This window comes from Chenopodium album, chromosome 15 (genome assembly GCF_948465745.1).
Source record: "Chenopodium album chromosome 15, dcCheAlbu1.1, whole genome shotgun sequence".
Classification (NCBI taxonomy): Eukaryota; Viridiplantae; Streptophyta; class Magnoliopsida; order Caryophyllales; family Amaranthaceae; genus Chenopodium; species Chenopodium album.
The window spans coordinates 39,705,462-39,731,620 of record NC_137848.1 but is presented as its reverse complement, the minus strand read 5'-3'; the positions used below and the strand labels follow the sequence as shown (position 1 = coordinate 39,731,620).

The 26,159-nt window shown below is 36.5% G+C and overlaps 1 non-coding gene across 1 annotated transcript; it reads left to right on the top strand.

Annotated features, from left to right (window-relative positions):
* Nucleotides 1-24,867: 24,867 nt before the first annotated feature.
* Nucleotides 24,868-24,974, top strand: LOC145583592 (small nucleolar RNA R71). Its single transcript, XR_014100226.1, has one exon. It is a non-coding gene; the product is annotated as a small nucleolar RNA R71 (small nucleolar RNA).
* The last annotated feature ends 1,185 nt before the right edge of the window (nt 24,975-26,159 follow it).

The following is a 26,159-nucleotide window of genomic DNA, read 5'->3' as shown; positions in this document are numbered from 1 at the left end:
TTTTATTGATATTACTTTTAAGAGTAGTAAATAAAGTGTATATATATATGTTAACAAAATGATTTTAATTTTACTTGAATCAAGTATTATTTCAAAAGTAACAAAATTGAAAGAAAAAAAAAGTTAATAGTGTTATCGAAAACTAAGATAATAGTTCATTTATTTACAAAAAAAAAATTACCTAATATAAAATACTACGTATATATAAAAATATATTAGTTAGGTTTATACAGAGAATTATTATTGTTAAGAATTTTAATTGGAAGAAAGATATTTTGGATTATTATAAAATAATTTTCTTAAAAATCTGCATAAAAACGGAAAGTAAAATGGGCATGAAAATTTTTACCCAGGAGATAATATGTATACAATAGAATAAATTACACTTAGACATGAGCAACACATTAAACACTAACCAAAATATTGTGTAAATCCTTTCTCAAAAAAAAAAAAAAAAGAAAGAAGAATATTGCGTTAATCATAAGATTTATATCCATATTTAATCATGCATATTATGTAATAGAATCTTATGATTGATAATATTATATAAAAGAATCACACATATATAAAATAAACTAAAATATTAGTTATTTTGTTAATTAAAGAAAATTTTATCTACTGATATTTATTTTCCATACTTATATTTATATAAATAATCCCCCTCAAAAAAAATTATATAAATAATAATTAAATAAAGAAATAAAAAAATTGGCGGGAAAATTATTAATGACATCGTGACAAGTGTCATTTTAGGTTTGCTTTTAGTATATGTTAATTGATAATAAGGAATCTTAGAAGCGAGGTTGAAGTGATGGTTTAGTGGCATCGCTCCCACGTCGTAACCTTGAGGTCTAGGGATCAATCCTTATGGGACTCATTTGAGGGATTTCCCTTATTCCCCCCTCAAATGAGCCACTTAATTATGAAAAAAAAAAGTCTTAGAAGCTGTTTAAATGTATCATGTCCAAGTTCATTGAATTGAAATTTTAAGTCAAAGGAGTCCTACTTGAAGCCCTTATAAATATAGAGAGCAATGTTCTCCATTGAAGATACATCCACACATCGACATATGAACTAGGAAAATTTGTTCAATTACTACTGCGTATTAATGTTATTTTAAAAATTATGACTATGAATTAAAAAAACTTGTGAATTACTACCGTAAAGAATTTAAAATTTTTGATTTTACTACCATGCTTCCCGTTAGACCATTTATGATCTCATCTTTTCCCATTAACCCACATTTAACCCTTGATTAACTATTTAAAGACCTAAAAAAAGGAAAAAAAAACATTCCTCATAACCCATCACCCATGGTTATCCTAGCTAAATTAAAGCCCCCCTTCCTTTCTTTTTCCCTCATAACTCCACTTTGACCCTCTAACCTTCAAACTCCATTGAAGAGCACTCCACAAATTGTCCTCACGATCTTCATTTCTGCAACGAATCCTTTACTTTGCAAAATTGTCAGAATTTTGAGCAATGAAGGAAAAGAGAGGGATTAGGGAAGGAGGAGGACCAAACTAGAAACAATTTACAATTCCACGTTAATCTAGAATTCGTTAATAGCTTAATTCAAAGAGAAATCTCATATTATGCTTAGTTGATAGCTTAATTTTAAGAAAAAAAATACAAAAGCTTTATGTTAATTAACTAAAATCATAATCCATACCCTTAAAATTCAAAACCCTAGAATTCGAGAACCCTAAAAGGCAAATTTTATTATTAGAGGCAAATTAAATGTTCACCTGGAGCAATTAGAGGTTCAACGTGAAGAATTAGTGTGAACTTGGAGCAAAAAACTTGGAGGGTATTTAGCAATGGTGAAGGAGGAAGATTAGTTACCACGGGTAACCTGATTAAGTTGGATTTTATTTTTCCTTTTTTTGGTTATTTAAATTGGTTAACCAAGGTTAATTGTGGGTTTAGGGGAAAACATGGTGTCATATATGGTCTAAAGGGGAGTCTGGTAGTTAAACCAAAATTTTAAAATTTTTTACGGTAGTAATTCGTAAGATTTTCAATTTGCGGTAGTAAATTTCCAAATGACATTAATACGTAGTAGTAATTGACAAATTAATGACATTTGAATTTAGACTATCATATTTAAAGTAAATAAAGAAATAAAAACCAAATTACAAAATTTAATAAACAATAAAACAAAATAAGAAGAAGAAACCCTTTTGAGCTGCGAATCAAAATAGTTGAATAGATTGAAAGATTATAAAATATGATTGAATTATATGAAATTGAAGACATTATATAAAAATTTGAAATTTTCACCTTTTGTAGAAAAATGATTAAGAAAATGGAGGGAAGAAAGGAGCGACCAGGTTACGCTTTCAAACTGGAAGAAGCTGCTGACGTCAAGGATGATGTGTCAGCTGGGGAAGTAGCCAATTATTCCAGAAACTTCTACTCGCGTCAGCTAGTAACTTGTTTGTTTCATATCTTTGCGCGTATGCAATTACTCTCATAATAAGTTAAGAGGCGTTCACTTGCATTGTTCATTTCATATGATCTGATTTGATCAATTTTTTTTATTCTAATATGATTGTTAAATTTAACCTTATTTTTACACTAATTTGTAAGATAGAAAATTACGTAATAAAATGTTATGAGAATTGTACTTACGAAATAGTATAAGGTTTCTAATGTTGCAATTAAAAAACCGAAGAAGTACAAAAGTTTCATAATTTTTTATAACAAAATTATTTTAAATGATAAACAAACATAAACAAAAGGATAAGATCTGATCTAGTCTAATTTAACCTTCATTTGTTTGTTAATAATTGACATACTCTTAAAAATAGCAAGGGACCACTATTATTTGCAATTATGTAATTTTAGCAACATTAATGAAGTGTCATACTCCTTTTACACCTATTTAACTAGTGTGTGTTCTGGGCGATGCCTCGAATTTCTAGTTTGTACTTTGTACTTCTTTAATTTGATTATTATGTTCAATTGTTTGTATAGCTAGTGTTTGATCTGGGTGTTGCCTTAGATGTTACGGTTTTTTTACCTCATATGTATTTATTTTCTAATCTTGTGAAGAATAAATAAATTAAATAACCTCTAATTTGAAAGGAATATATAATGTTAATTATGTGAAATTTAAAACACTAATAAAAGTTGGTTGAGATGGTAAGTGAATAACCTTTTTTTGTTGGAGTTTGCGGGTTCGAATCTAGATCAAACCATAATTTATTAATTTTGTAAAATGAAGTTGCAAGCTTACGTGTCGCATGTACTTTGAATAGTGACATGGCATTGTGACATGGTGTCATATACGTTGAGGAGTGCCACGTGGCACCATTCTTTTAAAAGGGAACTCCTTAAAATATATAGTATAGATTAGTTGACATGTTTTCCTTACAAGATCATCCTTTTTTTTTTTTTAATTTTTATGGAATGAAGGATTAGCGGTTTCACAAACAATTTATACTTAAGAACATACGGAGGAATCTCACACAAACAATGATGTTCCCAAAACTTATTCGATTCCAAAACACATCAATCTAACAACCTGGTGGGAAATGATATTGTCATCTCTTTTAACATTGATTAAGACACATGAACAAAGTAACAACTCAAATACAAAACATCATCCAATATGTTGCCTAAATCGGTGAGGCAAATTGAGGAATTGTTAAAACTTGGTACAATGACTTGATTCAATTCTCTGATTCCACAACCACTTTCTTTTGTTCATATCGTCACCCTAGTTTGACTTCAAATTTAATTGCCATGCACTTAGACACTTTCAAATTCCACTAGCCCCTTAAACGCTTGGAGCATGCAAACAAAACTTCTCTTATTACTTTTTTAGAAACTACACCAAAACCCATCCATCCTCATACATTAAGGGTTGCATCGCAATTTAATTGGATCAACCCATTGTTGAGGTAAACACACCTCTTGCGGAATAATCAATCGACCAAACAAACAAACCACAAGCACGTACAAACTACTAGTTTGTTCAAAGGTCACACTTAAGCTAAGCTATTTGATATATCTCCAAGATCAACAAACCACCGGTAATATCAACACTTTAAACTACAACAACTTAAGGCAAAGAACGAGCATAAACATCAAGCAAAAGACACACGATATTTACGTGGAAAACCTCTTCGTTGTGAAGACTAAAAACCACGGGACTTCAGGAGTCCACCCAAATTGCTCTTATTATGATCAAGGAATGTTACACAAATACAATTCCAAATCCTAAAAGTGGGTACTCAATTTACCCAACAACAACAATCATAAGAGCTAAAAATTGAGGAAGAAATTGAGAGATATAACCAGAAAAATAAGATTCTATCCAGCAGCCGTAAGTCATGAACCATAGCAGAAAACGACAATATGACTGTTAAAAAGGAATCCCTAAATGTCCCAGGCAAGCTGTCAAAATTTGAGCTTAATCGGGCCACGGATGAGCCTCGATCAGGGCTGATTTCTGAAGTCGCGGTGTGAAAACCGTGAGCTGTGGCTGTTCTTGAAATCTTTTTGTGTTTTTTTTTCTTACTCACAACTACTTGCTTCCCTTATTTACTCCCACTTTCTGGAAGAAATTAAAAGGAGTTACCAAGACTTTGTTGCCTGTCATTTCACATGAAAAAGGCACCCCCAAAGTCAACTAGAGTAGTAGTTTCTTAAAGAAGCACTAACACACTTGGGCTAAAACTTGACTAGTTTCCCCAAGAAACTAACACAACATCAAATGGGCTTTCTCCACATAGGAAGGGACCCATAACCCAACAAATCTTTCCTCTCGACTATGCGGAGGTGGTTGTCATTCTGGCAATCGAACGACAAGTGTCAAACTTGCCTCTTGGCTATGCCTTAGTTATCATGTCGGAGCCATTGTCATCGATATGGATTTTCTCAAGCTCAAGGAACTTATCATCAAGAACATCCCGTACCCAATGATACCTCACATCAACGTGTATCAACTTTACATGAAAGGTAGAATTCTTAGCAAGATGAATAACACTTTGATTGTCACAATACAACACATATCTCTTTTGTGTAAATCCAAGTTAACGAACAAATCGATGCATCCATAACAACTCATTACATGCCTTTGTCGCTGCATCTGACTCAGTTGTGGACAAAGCCACACATTTTTATAATCTAGATTTCCAAGAAACTGCTCCCCTGCAAAAGTGATCAAATAACCCGAAGTAGACTTCCTCGAGTCGATATAACCTGCCATATCAGAATCTAAGTAGCCAACAAGAATAGGCTTATCACTCCCAAAGCATATATAGCTTCATATATGTAGTTACTCTTAGATATCTCATAATCCATTTCACAGCATTCCAATGCTCTTTTCCCGGATCAGAGAGGAAGCGACTAACCAAACAAACTACATAAGCTAAATTAGGCATAGTGTAAACCATTGCATACATCAAACTACCCATGGCTGAAGCATATGGAATATGCATCATACTTTCCTTAGCTTCTCTTCCAATGTAGAAGGACATTGTTGAGAACTCAACTTAAAATGCAAAGCAAGAGGAGTACTCACTGGTTTTGCTTTCTCCATGTTGAAATTTTGAAGCACCTTTTAATATATGCTTCGTATGACAACCACAACCTTCGAGCCTTACGATCACAAATGATCCTCATGCCTAAATTGTTCTTTGCTGGCCTGAGTTCCTTCATAGAGAAAATCTTACTCAACTGTTGCTTCAAACTGACAATTCTATCCATATTTTGCCCTATAATAAGCATGTCATCAACGTAAAGTAGCAAAATGATAAAATCATTGTCTGAAAATTTCTTCAAGAAGACACAATGATCACAAGAAGTCTTCTTGTAGCCCTGCTCCCCCATAAAGGAGTCAAACTTACGATACCATTGCCTTGGACCTTGTTTTAGGCTATACAAGCTCTTCTTCAATTTGCACATATACTCTTCCTTCCCTTTGACTTTGAAGCCCTATGGTTGTTCCACGTATATGACTTCCTCAAGGTCACCGTGAAGAAATGCGGTCTTCACATCTAACTACTCAATCTCCAAATTTAAGCTAGCATCAAGACCCAAAACAACTCTAATGGAGGACATCTTGACAGCCAGTGCAAAAATCTCTTCAAAGTCTATTCCCTTCTTCTGGTTGTAGCATTTGACAACAAGTCTTGCTTTGTATCGTGGTTTCTTAGAATTCTCATCTTGTTTCCGCTTGTAAACCCTACGATTCCTCAAGCTCTCTTACCCTTTGTGTAACACCCTAGAAATTCCATTCCTTTAAAAATACCTGTTTTTCCCTTTTTAAAAAATACGAAATAGGAATTTCTAAGAGATTACCGCCACCATGATAACAGCTAAGGATTTATCAAAGACACACAACGGAAGACTATCTTTGAAGTACCGTTCAAAACAAGTCAACTTAAAAATCAAACCAAACGAAAGTAAAGTCAAAACCAAAGTCAAACAAAGTGAACCTATAACTTGGAGCCATTGTAGGCCCTTATTAAAACCGGAATAAGACTCAAAACCTTTGCGTTAGTCTCACAAGAAAAAATGATAATATAATTAAAGCAATAAACCACATCATATCCCTATGGAAACTAAGCATAATTCACTCTTTACACATGCCCATCATGAATATGCTTCATCACCTGAAAAACTTCTCTTACATTGTCCCCACTACTCGCCATTGGAAATGGGTCATCGTAGGGTCAAGATAAAGACAAGGCCAAACAAACATACAAACACACAATCAGTAATGCTGAGTACATAAGCGTAACAAAACACACTAACATGCTTTCATCCTATCATCACACAACTTACCTTGTTGCACATGTTTACAATCATACAACTTAAAACATGACCATTCAATAAAGAACTAATTTATTTATTTAGCTTGATTACGCATCGAACGGGTTTCCCCCTAACTTGCCTCAATAAAGGGGTACTAACACGGGATCTAACCGTGCCAGTATAAAAGAACCACTCGTAAGTGGCGGAATTCCTATATAATAAAAAGGAATATACAGCGTCCTGTACTCCCAGTAGAAGTTATAGTCAAATATAAAGTCGCATAACTCCCCCATATGTTCATACTCAAGGTATATACGTTCCAAAAATTTTGGTGCGTAATCTCTTTCACTTTACGTTGTTTACATAATTTTAGACTTGGTGATGACTCTCAAAACATAACACAATCAATCATTATAATCATTCAAGCATCCAAACATATCAATTTAATTCTTGAATAATTAAAGACCACATAATCTTAAATGTTGAACCCTTTTTAATCTAGCTCAGTGTCCAAGACACCTTAAACACATAATGCGCCACAAATCCTATCCCTTGGTGTTAGAAACACCTTAAGTGCACTAAGGAATCAAAATATAATTTTATCCTCGTGTACATAGACACTTAAATAGCTCCTTCCTCATGCTTATAGCATCAATAGACTTTATATGAAACATAATAAAATTCCTTTTCAATATTCCAAACTCAACTAAACATTTAGTTTAATTAAACATGCTTTCAATCATGCCAATAATAAAAGTGTGGTTCATATTCAACATGCCAACATAATTAATTCCAATCATCAATTCACCACAATAATTCATACTTCACAAATTAATCACCAACATCAATCCAAACAACAATTCCAATCAATAACTATAATGATACTACTTTGGAATTATTTAATCGAAGCCTAGCATGCTTCTATACACTCAAATAATTACCAAGTACGCGAACGTACCTCAAAATGCTACCAAAATCCACAACCTTTCTCAAGTAATCCAAATCCAGGTCTCCTACATAGAGGGGCAATAACACTATATTAATTACCCTTGTATACACAATTTCTAGCAACTTAAACTCACTTTAATTCACTCTAAATAATGTGAAAATTATTTTAAAATTCCTAATTATCATCTCTTTTAATGGCCTGGGTAATTAAACCCTTTCATTAAAATCACAATTATACTATTTTAAATAAAATTCCAGCATTAATACTTGATTAAAACCCCTTAAAAACTTTATTAAAACATACTCTTAAGCCCAATTAATCAATAGAATTATTAGGTATACAAAAGCCCCAAATCAATTTGTGTAAGAACCCTAAAAATCAAGTCTTTGGTAAAGAAAAACCCTAACTTTATAATCTTTGAAAATCTGAAAATTAACCCTTACGAAAATCTGAAAATTATACTTTTTAATCCATTAAAACATTGTTTGTTACTATGTAAACATGTTTTAACAATCAAAAACCAAAATAACCATATTTACATAATTATACGCTAGTGTAATGAAGGAGAAGAAAAGGAGAGAGAGAGGACCGTAATAAGGGGGTCGTTTGGGCGGCAAATGGCTGGTGGTAGTGGCCTGCGGTTGGCTGGTGGTCCGGTGATCTGACTGGTGGCTAGAGGTCAGCGACTTGGAGGGAAGGGGAGCAAGTAAGAGCAACTCCATGTTTGCTCTTAAATTCCTACGTGAAAAGGAATAGAAACCAAGGGGAAAAGAAAGAAAGAAAAGGAAAAGTAAGAAAAGAAAGAAAAAGAAATAAAAAGGAAAAATAATAAGAAAGGGAAAAATAAGTTTGCCTCTTTGACTTCTTGTGTGGGCAAATTTTGGGGATTCAATGGGTATTTATAAAGTAAAGTAAAATGAGATATTTAGGCCTCATAAAAGATAATATGAGGAAGAAGTAACTGGCCCAAACAAATATAAAGAATACTTGGACTTGAATAAAAAGATGTAAATTTTGAATTTTGGTACCTTAAAAATGACCCTAATTGAATTTTCGCACCCATTTAAAACTTTTTTTTTTATTTTGGTACCCATAAAAGTGCAAAATTATAGATTTTGGTACCTCCGTCCATGTTCCGTTAAGTTTTCCGTTAGTGGGGTCCTGCCACCTTCCAACCACCCTTAGCCCCTCTCTTCCCCCCCTGTGTGGCTGCCGGCAACCCTGAGAACAACTGCTTCCTCCCAGCCACCCTTAGCCCCCCTCCCCACTTCCTGTGCGGTTGTCTGCAACCCCGAGAATAACCTTCCAGCCACCAAAACACCAATTACAAGGTGCGCAACCCACCACAGCAGCCTGCCGCTGCGGCCAGGCACGCATCCCAGTCACAGTAGCCTACCGCCGCGGCCAGGCACGCATCCACCGAACACACTCCAGTCGCCGAACACACTCCAACCGCTGGTGGTTTTTTTTTATTTATATTTTTTAAGTTTTTTTTTTTTTTGAATAAATTAAATTATTAAATAATTAGATAATGAGCCCCACTAACGGAAAACTTAACAGAACATGGACTGAGGTACCAAAACTTATAATTTTACACTTTGATGGGTACCAAAATAAAAAAAAGTTTTAAACGGGTGTGAAAATTCAACTAGGGTCATTTTTGAGGTACCAAAATTCAAATTTTCCTTAAAAGATAGTTAGCCCAAAAATTAAAGTAGGATAATTGGGTCTATTATATAGATTGGCTACGTTTGGATAAAATACTTATGGACTGACACCAAATTGCGTCTCCCCAAAACCAAACCTTGTAATGAATGCTTTTCACGTCATTTGATTATCGAATGAAGCGAAATGTGGAAGAGTCTCGTGATTCCCCTATTTTAATAAAAATACTTCTTTCTATTTTCGAAAATAAATCTTTCTTTTTGTACCTTATTTATGAAAAATGTCCAATCCAATTTAATTTGGTCCATGATGTGGGTCCAATAATTGTGTAGTTGGATGGGGCTCGAAAAGAGCTATCCAACAATATGTTATAAGCCCAATTCCGATGAATAATGAGGAAGTTATGGCCTAAATATTAAATTGGATATTAAACGAGTTTTATGGGTGACCTAATGATCAAGTGGAGGGTCCATTAATTATCATTCCTAAAGTCATAAGGAATTACTTTAATTTTCTAGAACAATCTGGAAGGTTATTTTAAGTTCTAAAGAGATTTGGATTGATAATTATATTTTATATTTTTGGAAAAGATAAAGAATTTCATTTAAAATAAAACAAGTGTTTTAAAGAGATTTTAGGGCTTGTTTGGTAAATGGCTTTTCATTGGCTTTTTGATTGGCTTTTGGCTTTTTCATTTGGCCAAACATCCAAAATTTGTGTTTGGTAAATGGCTTTTTCAGCTAGCTAAAAAGCTGGCTTTTAAGCCAAAATGCAAAAGCTACTTGGAATAGCTTTTGGCTACCTAAGTTACTAATAACATCTAACAACTAATTTTACCAAACATGTTTTTAGACTAATAAAAAGTCAAACAACCAACAACCAATTTTACCAAACATGTTTTTAGACTAATAAAAAGTCAAACAGCTAACAAAAAAGCCAATACAAATAGCCAGTCAAACCAGCCAATCAAATCAGCCGACAGTCAATAGCCAGCAACCAATTGCCAAACCAGGCCTTAATCTGATTTCTAACGATAAAGTACGGACTCTAATTATTCAATGATATTGGAAAAGGACTCCGTACAACAAATATTATTCCGCAGCACCATCGCGCTGCGATAGGTCCATCGTGCCGCGATAGCCTTGTCGCGCCTCGATATGAGCAGTTTTACTTCGATTGGAATTCGATCTTCTCTGATTGTTTTCGGATGTTTTTCTCTATAAATAGGGTTGTATTTCCCCGTTTTCAATGATTAACAATTATCTATTCTATTCTCTTCTCTCTCAAAGCTAGAAGCTTATTCTTTCCCCTTCTTTCTAAGACTTGCCTTTTCAAAACACCATACGTCCATCATGAGACTTAGACACACTAGCCTAGCTCGAAGTTGCCTTCACCCTAGACGTGAAAGGTTGATAATTTATGAGGGTTTGGTCCCAAATCCCTATTTCAATTATTTAAATTAATTGTTTGATTTAATACTTTTATTGAAGTTACTAACGTGTGTATTGTTTTGATAGAAAGAGACACGAGGCAACAAAGTGAGTAATTTCATTGCTATATTTCTTTAGAAAGCATGCTTAGATTATTTTAATTCCTAGAATCATGTTAGGACGTCTTTATGATTCCTAGTATCATGTTTAGGGTATTAACTAATATTTCTTTAGAAAGAGACACGAGGCAACAAAGTGAGTAATTTCATTGCTATATTTCTTTAGAAAGCATGCTTAGATTATTTTAATTCCTAGAATCATGTTAGGACGTCTTTATGATTCCTAGTATCATGTTTAGGGTATTAACTAATATTTCTAATATCATGTATGTTTCTGGTATCATGTTTAAGTGACTTCCTATTTCTTATATCATGTATGTCTTTAGTATAATGTTAGGGATAAAGATTTGATTTTTATTGTTTAGTGACATGCTAGGATTTGTTATTAACCATGTTAGTATCATGCCTAAGATCTTGCTAATAATATTATTATGCTTTATTGAGATTATTATGATGATGATGATTTGTTGTGTCAATATTATTATGTTGCTTGATATATTATTGTTATTGCTTGATCACGCCCTCTCTTGTAGGTTTAAAGAGAATTTGTACTTGAAATCACGCTTAATAAGATAATTAATAATTTTCTTTAGGCTAATATGATTTTAATTCAAGTGATCGCCAATAATAGATTTGTTTGTGCATTAATAATCAACCAACATAGATTAAACAGGTTTAAGATTAATATATTGATTGTATGTTAGTCAGAAAGCGCACATGAATATGAGAAGAATAAAGTAGATGCCTATTTTTAGGGCAGGTTCAATCTCTTTTAGGTTCGATTTGTACCTTCATCCCCAAATATTTATTCATGGTTCAAGACCACTATGGAATTAACGATCTCTTGGATCGTGAAGGAGTATAACCTTCACCTTGTGAACGGTTTACAAGTTCCTAAAACTTGTTTGCAACTCTTTTGCTCTATCTTCCTTCCTTTTGGACGCCACCATGCTTAAGTGTATGATCATAGTGGGGCTCAAGTGTGGGATGCTTGAAATATTCCCTACAGTTATTGGCGACTCCATTGGGACTTGAAATTTATTTCTAAAATTTAATTCCTAAAATTTATTTTGGAAATAATTTAGAATAAGTGGATAAGACTTGAAACGTTCTAAGTATTCACGTGCGTAATTTTGATTGACATTATTGGCATAAGCATAAAAAGGTCCGCATTGGAAAGACCATCCGTAATGCGTCAAAAACATAGGTTTTTTACACGTAGGAAATTTGGAAAATATCTTTCACAACTAGAATAAAAAAAACGCTACGAAAATCGAAAAATTCTAAGAACACAGATTACTGCCGAGGCATGTAAGAACCATCGCTGAGAGAACAGAGCCCATCGCAATGCGATGGCTCTATCGTGACGCGATGGAAACATTGTGGCGTGACAGGGCCATCTCCTCGCGATGGTCCCTGTTTTATCGCGCCATGTTCTTCCAATACTGAGCCAGACGTCTGCCTTCTTGCTTTGACCGATTCTAGTAGTATTTGGCCGATTTTACTTCCTGATTAAGTTTTTCCCTATTTTCTGAAACCCATATGTGTTCTACATATGGCCATAACCCTCAGGGAATTCACGCTCCATCTACCCAATCGAACGCTCATTGCAACGAAAGGTACATCCGAGTTTGTGAATTCACCAAACCATGGAAACAAGTTTAACTTGTGGGATCCCATCCATACGCGCCAACCCTTCCAAAGGTAAGGCTTCCGCACGATGCATCCGGGCTCATAACCATGGACCCTCTTTGGACTACCTTATCCTTGAACTTCAGAGAACTAGAGCCATGGTTAGCTTGCAAACTCATTGCATCATATTGTGCTTACTTGAGTACTTGTGCATCTCTTGCCTGTGCATAGCATGTATGTGTTTACGCTAACCGTTTGTTTGACTTGTGTATGAGTCTAAATAAACTGATTAATGACTATATAGGACTTTGCTTAATTAATTAATTAATTAATAAATAAATGATTAAAGTTTAATAAAAATGAATAAACACGGCTTAGCATGACCATAGGCTTGTCCCTTTTAAAGCAGAATACTGGAAACAGGTGCATACTGGCGTTTCAATAATGACGCAGAAGTCTGGCCTGTGGCGCGACGCGACGGTGCCATTGTTTGCGCGATGGTCCAGTTTTCTGCTTGAGTCTTTGCGCCAAGTTTGGTTAATCACTTTATTAATAATCGAAGTCATATTCAGTCCTTAATCGAGTCTAGACACATAGTCCCATGGTCTTACACAAGTGTCAAGCATGCCACTTTCACTCACTATTTTAAAGCACACACTTTATGTATGTTTCACTACGACCATGTACAGAGAATCTTGTGTGCGCGTGTTTTCTGTCATTTTTTATAGGGGGGTAAGTCGGATATTAATCCTCCCAACATAACCATGTTGTTTAAATCATTAAAATTGATTCCAAAAAATGCACCCCATTTTTTGCTTTTTTGCCTTTTAAAACCAATAAAAGTCAAAGTCAATTTGAGTCGAGTCATTAAAGATCAATGGTTTAATATTACAGCACTTGGTCAAGAAGAGAAGGACGGTTAATCAAGGACAACACTTTTATTCAAGTTCTACTCTTCGATAAGCCCATCAGACACAGAAAAAAGTTCCTACTAATGGCTACCCAACAGGAAGTCGATGAGCTAAGGCAAAACATGAACAACTTGACTGAGATGTTGAAGACTATTTCTCTTCAAGTCAACGATCCCGTCAAGTAAAAACAACTTGAGCGTATAGAGGAAAGCCTTAGCAAAATCTCCAACGACTATAGGTTTCAGGGAATTAGCTCCTAAGGGTCTCAGTGGACAAGGAACTTCTTCCGTAGAAGTTTAATGCCAATGAAATCCCTAAGTTCAAGCCTACCGACAATCCTTATTTTCATTTAAGAGCTTTCGAGACTATAATGAGCATTAAGGCCATTGACAGGAAGGTCTTCCCTTCAGTATTCTCAATATCTCTTGAAACCGTTTGTCGACAATGGTTTTTCTCCCAAGAAAAGGAGAAGACCTTTTGCTGGGAATCTATCAGAAACGCTTTCATTGATAGATACAAGTGCAACATCCAAGTTGAGACTGACCATAGGGAGCTTGAGATGTTAAAGAAAAAGGAAAACGAAGGATTTACTTCCTTCTTCAACAAGTGGAGGGAAACTTTTGCTAAGATGGTAGAAGTTCCTACTGAAAATGAATCTGTAAGGATGTTTGTCAAGAACCTCCAAGAAAAGTATTCAAAACATTTAAGTACCAAAGTAATTTGAATACTTTTAAGGCCGTCTACGATATAGGTATTGATATTGAAGATGACCTTGCAAAACAAAAAGCTGCTAACAACAGCAATAGTGGCTAGAAAGGCAAGAAGAATGACAATCCTTCTTCTTCCAAAACCACCCATTCAAATAATGTTAGCACCTTTAACTTGAATGAAGTCCTTTCTATGAACAATCAAGGACAAAAGAAGCCATTTAGGAGAAATTTCACACCTATTGGCATGAGTTATGATACAACGTTTGATCGACTACATGCTAAAGGGCTCATAACTCCTGTTGGACCGTTTGGAGATCCACCAGTCGACAGGAGGACGGCTAGTTAAAACCCTAACTTACATTGTAAGTACCACCAAGGCAGGGGCCATCTCACTGAGAATTGCTGGAAGTTGAAAGAAGCCATTAAAGACTTAATCAATAGCAATAAACTTCCGTTGCCTCCTGCTAGTAAGAAGCCAAGTATCAATAGTGTTCCACTTTCAGACGCCTTGGCTATTTTGGAGGAGGAAAGTCATGGTGACCCATCACTACTCATCAAACCAATTGAAGAAACTCATGCCAGCGAAGAAGAGGAGGAAACCTTTTTCGATGCCATGAGTGATTTTCCTCTAACTAAAGAACCTGCCTCCAAAGAAGATGTATGGGTTCTCATAAACATAATGAGGGCGGCGATGACCCAACTTCACTATTCCATCAAGGAAGCAAAGAAGATGGAGGAAAGACGCATCGCTAAAAAGATGACGCCCACTAAGACTATTGAAAGAAAACCTTTCTCTCTCAAAGTAGTCGAACCACCCAAGAAGAATAATAAGGCATATACACCTATTGGGACTTTGTATGCGAACATGTTCAAAATGCTCTTTGAGAATGGGAAGATCAAACCTCTTGAGCCAGTACCATTTGAATCGCTGAAAAGGACAAATAGATTCTACTATCCATACCATCAATCAGGAGGACATACCATAGAACACTGTTTAAAATTCAAGGACCTAATCCAAGGATTGATTGACAGTAAAAAGTTGGTTCAGATTCAACCAGAAAAGGATGTTAGCATCAATGGAGTTTGGGAAAGAGATGATGATGATGTCTACCTCAAAGACATAGAAGAAACACCACTTTCCACAATCTATCCAGTCGATGATATGTGGGATGAAGAAGATTCTTCTATCGACGTCCTCACAAGATCAGGGAGAATGCAACCTCCCATCACAAATCAACCCATTCCTACCACTTAACAAGTCCCTATTCCAATTATAGAAGACAACGATGTTGTCAAACAATTAAAAAAGACTAAGGTAGAAATGAATTTATGAAAGCTCCTAGCCACATCCCACGAGCATAGGATCGCAGTAATGGATGCCTTGGAAAAAGTAGGGATAGACTCAGAAACCTCACCTAAAGGTTTAGCTAATTTCCTTATTAGTGATCTTCCCAGTCCCATCAACTTGATCACCTTTTCTGACAAGGATTTACCTCCAGAAGATGATAAGCATAATAAAGCCTTGAACCTCACATTAGTTTGCAAAAGGATGAACGTTCCAATGACTCTCGTAGATAACGGATCGGCAATTGATGTTTGCCCACTCCGAACCGCGAGAATGTTAGGAATAAGAGATGAAGATTTTTCTCCATCAAAACAAGGCATAAGAGCTTATGATAACACTCGTCGTTAAGCTCTTGGGACTATTACCATGAATGTCAAGATAAGAGTTATTGAGCATGCTACTACTTTTCAAGTAGTAGATATTAAGGCCTCTTTCAACCTATTGTTGGGACGCCCTTGGCTTCACGACCTTAAGGCCGTCCCTTCATCACTTCATCAACAAGTCAAGGCTATAGTTGGAGGAATTCCTGTCACAATTGATGCTTCCCCTATGAGGATCAAAGAAATTGATAAACCAATTATAAATGTGGAGTATGATGAGAATGATGAAGACTTAAGGGGCTTCAATGCTGAAGAGGTCTCTTTTATTGAGGAAGAAGAAAAGACCCCTCTTTTCTATGACCTCCATTCAAACATGATATTTAATGGGATTCTCAGAAAACAAGGACACTTTCCCAGAATGACTCTAGGAAAAAAGAAAGGAATATCGAAGCAAATGGGACTGCCTGGCCTCCCTAAATTAGATACTTTTGGACTTGGTTTCCAGTCGACTCCGAAAGACTATAAGCAAGCACAGGAAAAGTTCAATGAATGGAGAAATGCTCATACCCAGAAAAAAGCTATTTCAATGGATCACTATCCCCTTACTCTAAATGGACAATTCGTAATGGAGGGTGAAGATTATCCATGCCATGAATTCCCCGAACCGGTTGTTAAAGATGGGATAAGACAACCAGGGTTTGAGATATTCTTAGACTGTAATTTCTTAGATGAGATCCTAACTCCCTTCTACAAGGAGCAAGCACTCCTATGCTTCGACTTCAATGTTATGGGTCTCCTCTTTAGGTACGAGAAAAATGAGCCTAAGCGTGTCGACGATGATTCCGCGCTTATCCAAACAGTATTACAAAGTGAAAACTTTGATCCTACAAAGCTTATTACTCCAACGGAAGGATTAGTTCAAGGATGGCGAAAGACTGTGAAGGTGACTACGCCAAGTGGAAGAAGAATCTCCATCACCACAGGATAAAGACCAATGTTCGATGAGTCTTAGTCGTCTGAGTTTGAGTCTGAATTCAAGTCTTCTATAGTCGAGTCTTCTAAGTCTTCTATAGCTGCGTCTCCTTCTATCTCTTCTAATTTAGAACCTACTCCTTGGATAGTTAGTAGTCAAGTCCCTACAGACGTATCTCTTTTCGATGTAATGATTTCAGAATTTAATAACATGTCTTCTTCCGCTTACTTCTCGAGTCATTCTCTTACTCAAGATGACGAGCATTGCTTTGCTGACAATGAAAACGATAAAGGAATAATTAAAGTAGTGGAAACACTTGAAAATAAAACACAGATAGTTAAAGACACCGAAACGGTTAATATTTCAAAGGATCCAATATTAAAAGAGAAGTTAAAATTGTTTTAACCCTTAATCAAGAGGAAAGAACCGATTTAATAGATCTAATAAAAGAATTTATCGATGTTTTTGCTTGGTCATATGAAGATATGCCAGGAATAAATAGAGAAATTGCTCAACACACTATACCATTAATTCTAGGAATGAAACTTGTAAAACAAAAGTTACGTCGAATGAAACCCGACGTGGCTCTTAAAATAAAAGAAGAAGTGCAAAAACAAATAACTGCAGGTTTTATCAAGGTATCCAAATACCCCAAATGGGTCGCAAATGTGGTACCGGTTCCTAAGAAAGATGGTAGAGTAAGAATGTGTGTCGACTATAGAGATCTAAATAAGGCAAGTCCAAAGGACGACTTCCTTTTACCACACATCGACATTCTAGTAGATAATACAGCGAATCACGCACTTCTCTCGTTTTTGGATGGATACGCGGGATGTAACCAAATTCTCATGGCTGAAGAAGACATGGGAAAAACTACCTTCATAACACCATGGGGCACTTAATGTTACACGGTGATGCCATTCGGGTTGAAAAACGCGGGTGCCGCTTACCAAAGAGCAACGACTGCTTTAATCCATGACATGATGCATAAAGAGGTTGAGGTTTATGTGGATGATAGGATTGTAAAATCAAAGGACCGTCTAGGAAACCAAATAGCCTTAAGAAAATTCTTTGAGAGATTAAGAAAATATAAAATGAGGCTAAACCCAGCCAAGTGTGCATTTGGAGTCTCCTCAAGGAAACTCTGAGGCTGTGTCATTAGCTCTAGATGAATAGAAATAGATCCAACCAAAATCAAAGTAATCATGTCAATGCCGCTGCCTAAACCGAGAAATAAATTCGAGGATTTATTGGCCGGTTGCAATACATACGTAGGTTCATATCTAAATTCACTATGATATGTGAACCAATATTCAAGAAGCTCAAAAAGAATATACCAGTAATATGGGACAACAAGTGTCAAAAAGCCTTTGATAAAATCAAAGCCTATCTCGCTAATCCTCCAGTATTAGCACCCGCGCTTCCAGGTTTCCCTCTTCGATTGTACCTAACGGTTACCAAAGAAACAATGGGAGCTATGCTAGCACAAGAAGTAGAGAATAAAGAAAACGCCATATACTACTTAAGCAAAAAGATGCTAGAGTATGAAGTTCGCTACACACAACTTGAAAAATTGTGCCTCGCATTAGTGTGGGCCACAACTAAGCTAAGACACTACATGCTTGTTCATACAGTGTATGTAGTATCTCGAATGGATCCTCTTAAGTACGTCTTTGAGAAGTCTATACTCAACGAGCGAATATCTAGATGGATACTCAACTTAGCCCAATTTGATGTAATATTCATGCCTCAAAAAGCTATCAAAGGATCAGTGGTTTCGAACTTCTTAGCAGATTTCCCGATTAAAGATTCGACACCAATGCATGAAAATGATTTTCTAGACGAAGATTTAATGGTCACGGAAGATGATACTTGGAAATTATACTTTGACGGAGCCTCAAACCAGAAAGGATGTGGAGTAGGAGTACTATTAGTATCACCAACAGAAGAGCACGTCCTAATCTCAATAAAGTTAGATTTCGACGTTACCAACAATGCTGCGGAATACGAAGCATGGGTGGTAGGCCTTGAAATCGCTTTGGCATAGGGAGTAAAGAAACTACGCATATTGACAGGCTAAAGTCGTATCACCTAATCAAAAGTAATTACCTAAGTCCTCTGACTAAAGTAGATAGGGAAGTAGGGTCGAATCCACAGGGAAACTAGTCTTTCTATTCCTAATTAATTAATAGCAATCTAAATTATTAGTAAAAATTTGTTGTGATTTAAAGATTATACTACGAAGAATATAAGTAGGGAGAATAAAATAAGAGGAATCAATGAATTAAAGACCTAGGGCATAGGTTCACCAATAAATAATATTCCAGGGTAAAACATAATAACCAATCATTAATGCATCAATTAACCAGATAATAAAGGGCTTTCGCTACGTATTACAATCACAGAATTAATCTACCGGTATTAAATCTCATCTCTCGAATCTCGACTTAACCATTTATAGATTAACCTGCCTATTGAAACTAGACCTAAACATCAATTCTCATCTCTCGAATCTCGAATCAATATTGTCAAACTCATGCATAAAAGATCAGGCCTAATCTAGTCACAGAGCATTAAATCAATCAATAGGAAATTAATATAGCATTGATAATTAACAACAATAAATTACCCCTTCATATTATTTATGGATCCCCATAAACCCTAGAAAAAGAACTACTCACACATAATTAAATCTAAACTAATCAAAGCAATAAAATAAAACATGATAGAAGGAATAAAATAAATAACTGAGATTAAGAGAAAAGAAATTGTTACCAAAGTAATCAGAATAAAGAGTGGAGTAAAGAACAAAGTATAAAGTGTAGAGAGAGAAAATAAGCTTAAGTAAAGAGAGAAAGTCTAAGAGAAAGAATTACAATAGTAAAGAGAGAATAAGGAAGTGTAAAAGAAATCCTAAACTTGCTTAACAAAAACATATTTATAATAAGCAAGAATCCTAAACTAAAACAAACTAAACGATGCTTAAAAGATCTATCAGAGACACGTGCCCGACCGGGTGCGCCTTTTTGATCGGGCGAAGGGATGTTGCGATATAAGTCTTCTTTGCCCGATCGGGCGCGCCATCGGGCGGACCATCGGGCGGACCACCGGGCGGACCATCGGGCAGACCATCGGGCGGACCATCGGGCGGACACCCTTGGGCCGCTTGGACTCCTCGTTTAGGCTCGTAACTTGGCCTAAACCAAATATCCTCTTTGGGGCTTTAATCATTCGGTCCAAATGCCTCGTCTTCACACAAGTCGAGCCCTTATTCACCGGTTTGATTACTCTAACCGATATTGGGCTACGAAAGATGGCCGTGCTCCTCCAATGCTCGTAGTTGCTCCATAAAATCCCGGGAAAGTACTCCAAAGGTGCAATTCCCTACAAAACTCAACCAAAACAACGAAAACACTAGAAAACACATATTAGTAATAAAAGTGGCTCTAAAGAGCCAAAAACACTACTAATAATGACCAAGGGACGAGGGTAAAATACTACATAAACTAGACATATCAAACTCCCCCAAGCTAAACCTTTGCTTGTCCCTAAGCAAAGAGCTCATCAATGAACATATAAAACATTCCTCACCCCAATAATCAAATCAAGCACAGACGATTCAAGGAAAATCTAATGAGCATGCTTCAATATCAATCAATCTCATTCATCCAATCACTCTTCCTCCCCAACAATTGTCAAATAGAGCAATCCACACGAGCATATAGAATTCAAGACTAGTGCTCACACACTCAACTCTCATTTATGTGGCGAGTAAAAGATGTACTTGATCGCTCTCCAACCACCCTTTTATGTGAACAATGCCCTCCCAAACTCACACACTCATGTGTTTAAAAAGATAAGCACTCAACCTAATAGTCGACTCGGAATATGTCAATTCATAATTTGCATTGATAAACAACACTTTCACATCTACACAACTCTATGCACAAGGTCAGAAGGTCTTTAAAGCTTGTAATGTAAGGCTAGGATAAAGAGTAAGAAATATTTGGGAACATGTGAGAGAAAAGCCATGCTTAAAGGGAGCCAAATCCTAATAAAACCAATGATCAAAATAAATAATGATCAACATCTCCAACATAACTAACTCCAACAAGAATCCACCAAATACTACTCCAAACAACATAAACAATCCCAACACTTACAATTTCACTCATAAAAATATGACAATGTAGAACTTGAGTGAATAAACAAACTTTGAACTCATTCTTTTTTCAAACTTGATAATTTTTTTTTCTTTGAATTTTTCTTGGGCAACTTTCATATAGATAATTTGAACATATAACAATTTTTTTCTTTTGATTTTTTTTTTCTTTTTATTCCACATTGGAAATTTCAACTTTGAAACACAAATTCTTATTTTTTCCAATCACAAAAATCAAAGAACAAATTACTCTTCTTATACCTCCACATTGTGCAAATAATGTGCACACTACAACTACCTCACCTCACTAACTATAGCTCCCCCAAGCCAAGCTTGGGACTAGTAACCAATGGGGCTAAAAAGGCTTGTAATGTGGCTAAATAAACAATAAAAGGGCACAAGCAACAACATGGGTAGCAAGAAGGGAACAAATGTATCTAATATCGTCTGAAGGCTACCTAAAAGAATGAACGCCTTCGTCCTCCTCATGTGCATAATAGGTGAGTCATGAAATACTACTCATAGTTGCAAACCAATACTCAAATTCATTGACATACCAGGAACTAAACACACATTCCTAACCAAATCAACTAGTCAAGCACTATATTCACAAGTAGTTGGACAAAATTGACGCATGTTTAGGCATCCAAGCAATTAAACTTCAAATCATGACCAACAAGTCCACAATGTTTATCATCAATAACTAAGAATCAAAACAAATTTTCTCAAGTATGGGGCATAGAGAAGCATGATTTACAATTCATTGGAACGTATTTTTGGATTTTTTAATTTTTCAATTTTTTGTATTTTTCTTATAGGAAAGCAATAAAACTACACTAGGAAAGCAGTAAAACTACACTAAGCATACCAAGAGAGAGAGTGAAAGATATACCATATGAACACGAGAACCTCCCCCCAAGCTAAATCAGACAATGTCCTCATTGTCTTAAGGGGAAGCAAGTATTCAAGGTGACTACTCTTCATCATCACCACATCAATGTCACCAAAGCCTCAGGATTGCAATGCATCTCTTTGGACAAAATTGGGCAAGAAAGAAACAAAGTGTTAGTGGAAAAAAGATAAAAATTGAGTCAGGTGCACTAATCTGATCATAACTTTTGATATATAGATGATAATGCAGTGATTCTAATTGCATTGGAAAGTAAACTTAAAGAGCTTTCCAACGATAGGTCACACGCCCAAATCCAATAAGAAACGCAAAAGTTATGGCCTGTCGAAGTTGAGCAGTTTTGCTGATCCGCTCTCGCGCCCGGTCGGGCGCCACACCGCCCGGTCGGGCGCCACACCGCCCGGTAGGGCGGTATAAACCCTTTAAATTCTCTTCGTTCTCGCGCCCGGTCCGGCGCCATACCGCCCGGTCGGGCAGTCGAAATGTCCGTACTCGTCAACTCTCGCGCCCGATCGGGCGGTCCTTCGCCTGGTCGGGCAAAAATTGTCAATTTTTCACCCTTGCTCTCGCGCCCGGTCGGGCGGTCCTTCGCCCTGTCGGGCCCGAGGCAATGTTTGGTACGAGAGACTCCTTCTCTTTTTTCCAAATTTGACTAACTCTTTTCCTTCTAACCTGTACAACTCAATAAACTCATTAAACTCTCTCCTTTCTCCTCTCACAAGAAATAGAAAGAAGACTAAAAAAAACAAGAAAAATACGGGTTGCCTCCCGCAAAGCGCTGGTTTATTTAGGTCCCGCACGACCCTCTTACCACATGTCGGGAAGTTAAGCCCCTTGGCCTATCGCCTGGTCAGGTGGTTCTTCACCCGGTTGAGCGATTTTTAAACCACGACTCGGCTTCCTAACACGCCCTGTAAGGCGCCAATTCACCCTATTGGGTGGATCCCCATTGGCTTGAACTGGTGGGTCTTTACTTTTGTTCGATTGAGAACCCTTTTTGACCGTTGGTTGCCTCGATTTATCACTTTGTTGAGCTATTACAACACGATCTGGTGGAACTCTCACTATAGGCTCAGTTTCCGCAACTTGTGTACTTATTTCCACCTTCTCATCTTCAAAACCAAGACCTTCACAGTATAAGGCTCTCTCTATTGCGTCCACTTCCTCTATCCATCGGTTAGTTGTACCTGTAGAAGATGCAACACACGATACCGCCTCCAAGGGATCTTTAACAAAAGCCTGGGGCTTATTAGAACAATTACCAACCACATCAATTTTATAACACTTTTCCTCTAGCATGGGGCTTTTAGGGGTATTATTCAAATTAAAAACAATTTTATCATCCCCTACTGATAGTGTCAATTTACCACATTTTACATCAATAATTACTCCTGCAGTATTAAGGAAGGGTCTACCCAAAATGATTGGGGTTTGCAAATCCTCAGACATATCAAGAACAACAAAATCCACAGGTATATAAAATTTACCTACTCTAACAGGGACGTCTTCTAATATGCCTATGGGGTATTTAGAAGAACGATCGGCCATTTGCAGAGTAATATTAGTAGACTTTAATTCACCCATTTTTAGCTTTAAACACACAGATAATGGCATGAGACTAACACTAGCGCCCAAATCACACAATGCATTATCAATCATTAAATTGCCAATATGACAAGGGATAGAAAAACTACCGGGATCTTTTAGGGTGGAGATTTATTTTGTAGTACGGCACTACATTCAGCAGTAAAAGCGACAGTCTCTACCTCACTAATAGACCTTTTCCTAGTCAATATTTCTTTCATGAATTTTTCATATGCAGGTATTTGCGTGATTAATTCTGTAAAGGGAACTGTTACCTGCAAATCCTTCACCATGTCAAGGAACTTACCAAACTGCTTATCCATGGTGGTTTTCAAATGTCGATTTGGGAATGGTAGTTTGATAATTGGTTGTTGCACATCATTATTCATGTCTTGAGTTACAACCTTCCATGGAGTTTTACCCTGCAATGTAACATCAGAAATATTAGTACTACCCTTTAGCCCTGCAGGGCTAGGATTAATATCCCTTGGTATAAAGGAATCAGGATTAGCAATTTCTGTTGAAACAGGTTCATCTTCTTTGGGCATAGGAGGCCCATCATAGTGTGAACCACTCCTGAGGGTAATTGCAAACGCCTGATCTGTGAGTTGTACTGGTTGCGATGGTAGGGCTCCTTGTGGGCGAACCTGAAGAGCAGCGGGTAACTGTGCAATTTGAGTATCTATGACTTTATTGTGGGCTATAATCGAGTCAATTTGTGAGTCTCTACTCTCCATATGCTTTTGCATACTAGTTAACATCGCTCTAATTTCTGATAAAGATGGGTCAGAAGGTGGTGGAGGAGTTTGTGGTTGGTTTTTCTGGCCAGCATTGGGATGGTAATATTTCTGCTGAGGTGGTGATGCTGGTTGTTGTGGTTGTTGTGGAGGTGGAGGTGTGGGATTTTGCACATTAGTACTCTTGTAGGAAAGATAAGGATGGTTCTGATACCCGGGATTATAGGTGTTGGAGTGTGGGTTATTTTGCTTGATGGACTGAAAAGCGTTAACCTGCTCCATGGAACTCCTACACTCATGTTCCCAATGACCTACAATTCCACAATTTTCACAGAAAGCATCATTAGCATTATTATCAATTGCAGAAACATTAGCTATTTTAGAATTAGCAGTAGTAAGGTTATCCAATTTCTGACAAATAGAGGTTAATTGAGATTGCAAAAAGGATACAGAATCGACGTGGTGTTTTCCCTTGTTTGCAAAACCTCTAGGATTCCCATATTGGGAATTATGGATCGCCATATCTTCAATAACCTGACCTGCATCATCAACATTGAGGTTCATAAACCTCCCATTAGCTGCAGAATCTAAAATTGCTCTAGAAGAATTTCCGATCCCATTGTAGAAAGCTTGTATCAACTGCCACTGTGCTAAGTTATGATGAGGGCACTCTCTCTGCAGGTCTTTGAATCTCTCCCAAGCTTCATATAGTGACTCATCTGGCTCTTGGGCGAAATTTTGAATTGCGCTTCTCAATAGAGCTGTTTTCTCTGCAGGGTAATACTTGTTATAAAAATTCAAAATAAGAGTCTCCCAATTAGTAATGCCAAGTGCAGTTCTATTTAAACCATTAAACCACAGTTTAGCTTTTCCACATAAAGAGAAAGGAAAGAGAATCTCCCTTATTTGGTCTTGCGTGACCCCAGCTTGCCTTATAGTGTTACAATATTGACAGTAGTCAGCAATGTGTAGATTTGGGTCTTCACCCTTAGCTCCACTAAATTGCTTCCTTTCTATCATCGTGATGAACTGGGGCTTGATCTCGAATTGAACTCCCTCGAGATCTGGCGTAGGAGAAAGGTGCGGAAAATGCGCCAAAGATGGCTGAGAATAGTCGCTGAGCTTTTTAGATGGATTTTCTCCCATCTCTAATTCTGATTCTGAAGAAGTGTCTGGATCACTAGAATCAGATGAAGGGTCTCTAGGAATTTCACCACTAGAACTCGCCAGTATTTGCTTGTATAAATTCTTTTTCCTATGGAAAGAGCGCTCGATCTCAGGATCGAATGGAATGTAGCCTGATCTGGAACACCTAGGCATAAACAAAGAACTAAACAACAAATATGAGAACTGTCCCAAAGAACTTATGTTCTCCGGGACGAAGGAAAATAATCTAGACTACAAAAACAATTAGAAATAAAAAATATAACCGTTTCCCCGGCAACGACGCCAAATTTTGACAGGCTAAAGTCGTATCACCTAATCAAAAGTAATTACCTAAATCCTCTAACTAAAGTAGATAGGGAAGTAAGGTCGAATCCACAGGGAAACTAGTCTTTCTATTCCTAATTAATTAATAGCAATCTAAATTATTAGTAACAATTTGTTGTGATTTAAAGATTATACTACGAAGAATATAAGTAGGGAGAATAAAATAAGAGGAATCAATGAATTAAAGACCTAGGGCATAGGTACACCAATAAATAATATTCCAGGGTAAAACATAATAACCAATCATTAATGCATCAATTAACCAGATAATAAAGGGCTTTCGCTACGTATTACAATCACAGAATTAATCTACCGGTATTAAATCTCATCTCTCGAATCTCGACTTAACAATTTATAGATTAACCTGCCTATTGAAACTAGACCTAAACATCAATTCTCATCTCTCGAATCTCGAATCAATATTGTCAAACTCATGCATAAAAGATCAGGCCT